At 42.5% G+C, this 6,508-nt stretch overlaps 1 pseudogene; it reads left to right on the forward strand.

Annotated features, from left to right (window-relative positions):
- Positions 1-526: 526 nt before the first annotated feature.
- LOC104656312 lies at positions 527-1,156 on the forward strand (annotated as a pseudogene).
- The last annotated feature ends 5,352 nt before the right edge of the window (positions 1,157-6,508 follow it).

Genomic DNA, 6,508 nt, shown 5'->3' on the forward strand with positions numbered 1-6,508 from the left:
AAGGCCGGGCGCGGTGGCTCAAGCCTGTAATCCCAGCACTTTGGGAGGCCGAGACGGGCGGATCACGAGGTCAGGAGATCGAGACCATCCTGGCTAACACGGTGAAACCCCGTCTCTACTAAAAAATACAAAAAACTAGCCGGGTGAGGTGGCGGGCGCCTGTAGTCCCAGCTACTCGGGAGGCTGAGGCAGGAGAATGGCGTAAACCCGGGAGATGGAGCTTGTAGTGAGCTGAGATCTGGGCACTGCACTCCAGCCTGGGCCACAGAGCGAGACTCCGTCTCAAAAAAAAAAAAAAAAAAAAAAAAAAAAAAAAAAAAAAAAAAATTTATACAATAAAAAAGAAAAAATAATATGGCAATGCCAGAAATAAAATTCACAATAGGAAAGTCTTGGGGGAGGGTTATGATGTACATCCAGTGAGTAGCTAGTGGTCCCAGGTGCTGCTGGTTTGTGTCCTCTGAGGGAGAGTCTGAGCCACATGCTGCTGCCAGAGGAGCCCCTCAGGCCAGTGTAAGCATTAATAATGTCTCTCATCTTTGAGTGAATCTACCATGGCTTCAGCATTGTGATCTAGTTTCTAAGACTCTACAAGAAATATAGAAAATTTGTATTCTTGGGTTTGGACAATGCAGGCAAAACCACTCTTTTTCACATGCTCAAAGGTGACAGATTGGGACAACACATTCCAACACTACATCTGAAATGACAAGGGCTAACAATTGCTGGAATGACTTTTACAACTTTTAATCTTGGTGGGCACGAGCAAGCACGTCGGTTTGGAAAAATTATTTCCCAGCAATTAATGGGATTTTCCTTCTGGTGGATTGTGTGGATCATTCTTGCCTTGTGGAATTCAAATTTGAGCTTAAAGCTTTAATGACTGATGAAACAGTATACAATGTGCCAATTCGTATTTTGGGAAACAAAATTGACAGAACAGATGAACTCAAGGAAGAAAAACTCTGTGAGATATCTAGGCTTTATAGACAGACCACAGGCAAGGGGAATGTGACCCTGAAGAAGTTGAATGCTTGCCCCATAGAAGTGCTTGTGTGCAGTGTGCTCAAGAGGCAAGATTATGGCGAATGTTTCCACTGGTTCTCCCAGTATATTGACTGATGTCTGGGCACTGAAAATAAAAGAGTTTTGCTTCTCTGGACTGATCCTAATCACAGCTTCCTCATGAAATTTTCTACGAGAACAAGGAAAGTTCTCCAACCATGTCTGCTATTGAGAGGCCATGAGTATCTGTCCAGTCTCTCATTGCGCACTGGTGACATGTGCTCTTTTCCACACTGTTGAAAGGTAATGTTGCCCCATGTGCTGGTACAGGTTTGTATCCTGGGACTTGGAAGCTGTCAGAATTTGCTGGGTAAAGCTGTGTGCCATCATGGGGCACCTGAAAAGAAAAACACATCTCGCCACTATGGTCGATTTCAAAAGAAACTGATTCTAGTTTTTAAAGAAAATGTTGTTAATATAATTGGTATCCCTCCTAACTTTTCAATTTCGTAATTTACTTGGTCCAAAGTTTTCTATTATTTTTTAAACTAATGAATAATATTTAGATACTTCGTAAAATTATGAACAGATACATATTGGAGGTCAGAGCTCATTTGGAACTTACCGCTGCTGAGTTAGCAGGTTGTGGTGAGAAGCTCCCCTGAGCTCACCTGTCTATATAACTGCCTTGTAGTAGGTGGCATTACCTTGTGCACAGAGAACCAGAAAAGGGTCAAAACTCTGGCCTCACAGTTGTCGCAGGCTTCGACTGTAGCAAACTAGAGTCATTCATTATCAAGAAATGTGTAGCAGATTATTCACTGTGGAGTAGTTAATTATAGAGGGTGTTATTGGTGTTATTATTTTTACTTATAAAGTTACAGATTTCAGCCAGTCTGCTTTTGTATAATACTTTCATGAGATTTTATTTCTCTCTATAGCACTTTGCTTTTCCATTTTCAGTTATAAAAAGTGAATTTCACCTGATAAAAGAGTTAAGAACATCTCTCATGTTGTCACATACTCCAGGTGTGTCTTGGTAACATTTACAGAGATTTTAGGAGGAATTTTTTAATGGGAAGACACAGGACAAAGTTAAGAGCTTAAGGGCTCTCAATTCTATGAGTTGAGACTTAAAAATCTGGTATTGTAGCACTTGCTTGGATCTAGAAAAAATTTTAGTTAGTGGACTTTAAAACTTCCATTTGCAGAATTTGGTCTCTATTGGGCTGTTCCTGAGCTCTTTTTCTTAGGTCTATTCTCTTTAGATATCTATTTTTTAGTGTTTAATGACAAGGTTAATATATGTAGATTTGGGGGCTTTGTTTGTTTTTGTATGAAATTGGCTTTTTTCTTTCCAGAAATAAGCTGGGGAAAACACTAACCAAAAACCTTTCTGCAGAGCTGTTTTCTAGGAGGCAGCATCACCTATAGGCAGTAAAGACTCATTGTAAAAGCACGAGCATCCCTACTAGAGTAATGAAGATTAATTTTATAGCATTCAATTTTCTTAGTACCAAGTGTGAAATTGGATTTTTGTAATGTTAACCTATATTCTAATCTTGCAGTAAAATATGAGATGATAGTATCTTCTAGGAAAAGACAGAATATAGGAGATGAAATGCTGGAAAGATATCTTCATTCTAATGTGAGGGTAGAGAAAGTATGATCAACATGTTACTGGGGTGAGAGAGTGATGTTCTTTAGTTGGAGTTCTCATTCTTAGTCTTCAGTACCGATTTGTTGGGAAATAATACTTCTTTTCACTACCAGGTGTCAAATGCAGAGACCCAGTGAAGTGCATCCCTGGGAAGTACATACATTTTATTTATTAGCAAGCATAGCTGTATTAATTAAAAAAATCTTTGGTTTGCAAAGGGGTAAAGCTGTAGGTAAACAAATTTAGCTAACAGTAAATGAAGTAGGTAGTTAACTTGCATATTTTATTTCCTTTGGTTAAAGATTACCATACTTCTCTATTCAGAGACATAAGAAGTAGGATTGCTTCAGTGTTAGTTTCCTTATTTTTGTTTTTTTATTTGTCCCTAATCACTTTGTTGCAAGCTGTAAAACTGTGTGATCTACATAGGGCAGCTCTTTGTGAAAGTGGTTTACTGTCTTGGAGAAAGAGGGGATTGAAAATCAGTTAGAGCGCATCTATAATGAGATAGCTGAAAAAAGCTGCTGTGAGAAGCTCAGCTCCAAACACAGAATCAGCACCTTGTACAGGAACTCCCGTGAATTGAGACTTTCCATTCTGTTTTATTAGATTGAATATGTGTCCTATTTCAGAAAAAGTGAAACAGTTATTTACAAAAGAAAGGTAATCTGCATCCCAACCATCTTTTAAAAAGTTAAAACAAATAAAAACCCCCACAATAACAGAAATTAGATTGTTTTCATTGGGCTCATCAGTAGACATACTACAGCTGAGAAAAACATAAATAATCTTGAAGTTGAGTCAATAGAAATTCCCCAAACTGATTCTCCTGCCTCAGCCTCCCGAGTAGCTGGGACTACAGGGCACCCTCCACCTCGCCCGGCTAGTTTTTGTATTTTTAGTAGAGACGAGGTTTCACCGTGTTAGCCAGGATGATCTGGATCTCCTGACATCGTGATCCGCCCGTCTGGGCCTCCCAAAGTGCTGGGATTACAGGCTTGAGCCACCGCGCCCGGCCCCTTTTCAAATCTTACAGTAGTTAGAAAATGGTCTACAGGGGGCGGAGCAAGATGGCCGAATAGGAACAGCTCCAGTCTCCAACTCCCAGCGCGAGCGACACAGAAGACCGGTGATTTCTGCATTTTCAACTGAGGTACTGGGGTCATCTCACTAGGGAGTGCCGGACAATCGGTGCTGGTCAGCTGCTGCAGCCTGACCAGCGAGAGCTGAAGCAGGGCGAGGCATCGCCTCACCTGGAAGCGCAAGGGGGAAGGGGATCCGTTTTCCTAGCCAGGGGAACTGAGACACACAACACCTGGAAAATCGGGTAACTCCCACCCCAATACTGCGCTGTAAGCATACAGGCACACCAGGAGAATATATCCCAATCCTGGCCGGGAGGGTCCCACGCCCACGAAGCCTCCCTCACTGCTAACACAGCAGTCTGCCGCGATCTATCCGCAAGGCAGCAGCGAGGCTGGGGGAGGGGCGCCCGCCATTGCTGAGGCTTAAGTAGGTAAAAAAAGCCGCTGGGAAGCTCGAACTGGGTGGAGCTCACAGCAGCTCAAGGAAGCCTGCCTGTCTCTGTAGTCTCCACCTCTGGGGACAGCGCACAGCTGAAGACCAACAGGGGAAGTAGCGGGAGCCAGTGCAGACGCGAACGACTCTGTCTGACAGCTTTGGGGAGAGCCGTGGATGTCCCAACGCGGAGGTTGAGATCTGAGAACGGACAGACTGCCTGCTCAGGTGTGTCTCTGACGCCTGAGTAGCCTAGCGGGGAGAAATCCCCCACTAGGGGCAGTCTGACACCCCACACCTCACAGGGTGGAGTACACACCTGAGAGGAAACTTCCAAAGGAAGAATCAGACAGGTACACTCGCTGTTCAGCAATATTCTATCTTCGGCAAACTTTGCTACTGATACCCAGGCAAACAGGGTCTGAAGTGGACCTCAAGCAATCTCCAACAGACCAACAGACAGTCCTTCTGACTGTCAGAAGGAAAACTATCAAACAGGAAGGACACCTATACCAAAACCCCATCAGTACGTCACCACCATCAAAGACCAGAGACAGATAAAACCACAAAGATGGGGAAGAAGCAGGGCAGAAAAGCTGGAAATTCAAAAAATAAGAGCGCATCTCCCCCTGCGAAGGAGCGCAGCCCATCGCCAGCAACGGATCGAAGCTGGTCAGAGAATGACTTTGACGAGATGAGAGAAGAAGGCTTCAGTCCATCAAACTTATCAGAGCTAAAGGAGGAATTACGTACCCAGCGCAAAGAAACTAAAAATCTTGAAAAAAGAGTGGAAGAATTGACAGCTAGACTAATTAATGCAGAGAAGATCATAAACGAAATGACAGAGATGAAAACCATGACACGAGAAATACGTGACAAATGCACAAGCTTCAGTAACCGACTCGATCAACTGGAAGAAAGAGTATCAGCGATTGAAGATCAAATGAATGAAATGAAGCGAGAAGAGAAACCAAAAGAAAAAAGAAGAAAAAGAAATGAGCAAAGCCTGCAAGAAGTATGGGATTACGTAAAAAGACCAAATCTACGTCTGATTGGGGTGCCTGAAAGTGAGGGGGAAAATGGAACCAAGTTGGAAAACACTCTTCAGGATATCATCCAGGAGAACTTCCCCAACCTAGTAGGGCAGGACAACATTCAAATTCAGGAAATACAGAGAACGCCACAAAGATACTCCTCCAGAAGAGCAACTCCAAGACACATCATTGCCAGATTCACCAAAGTTGAAGTGAAGGAAAAAATCTTAAGGGCAGCCAGAGAGAAAGGTCGGGTTACCCACAAAGGGAAGCCCATCAGAATAACAGCAGATCTCTCGGCAGAAACTCTACAAGCCAGAAGAGAGTGGGGGCCAATATTCAACGTTCTTAAAGAAAAGAATTTTAAAACCAGAATTTCATATCCAGCCAAACTAAGTTTCATAAGTGAAGGAGAAATAAAATCCTTTACAGATAAGCAAATGCTTAGAGATTTTGTCACCACCAGGCCTGCCTTACAAGAGACCCTGAAGGAAGCCCTAAACATGGAAAGGAACAACCGGTACCAGCCATCGCAAAAACATACCAAAATGTAAAGACCATCGAGGCTAGGAAGAAACTGCATCGACTAACGAGCAAAATAACCAGTTAATATCATAATGGCAGGATCAAGTTCACACATAACAATATTAACCTTAAATGTTAATGGACTAAATGCTCCAATTAAAAGACACAGACTGGCAAACTGGATAAAGAGTCAAGACCCATCAGTCTGCTGTATTCAGGAGACCCATCTCACATGCAGAGACATACATAGGCTCAAAATAAAGGGATGGAGGAAGATCTACCAAGCAAATGGAGAACAAAAAAAAGCAGGGGTTGCAATCCTTGTCTCTGATAAAACAGACTTTAAACCATCAAAGATCAAAAGAGACAAAGAAGGCCATTACATAATGGTAAAGGATCAATTCAACAGGAAGAGCTAACTCTCCTAAATATATATGCACCCAATACAGGAGCACCCAGATTCATAAAGCAAGTCCTTAGAGACTTACAAAGAGACTTAGACTCCCATACAATAATAATGGGAGACTTCAACACTCCGCTGTCAACATTAGACAGATCAACGAGACAGAAAGTTAACAAGGATATCCAGGAATTGAACTCATCTCTGCACCAAGCGGACCTAATAGACATCTATAGAACTCTCCACCCCAAATCAACAGAATATACATTCTTCTCAGCACCACATCGCACTTATTCCAAAATTGACCACATAATTGGAAGTAAAGCACTCCTCAGCAAATGTAAAAGAACAGAAATTATAACAAAC

Source organism: Rhinopithecus roxellana, chromosome 7, assembly GCF_007565055.1.
Source record: "Rhinopithecus roxellana isolate Shanxi Qingling chromosome 7, ASM756505v1, whole genome shotgun sequence".
Lineage (NCBI taxonomy): Eukaryota > Metazoa > Chordata > Mammalia > Primates > Cercopithecidae > Rhinopithecus > Rhinopithecus roxellana.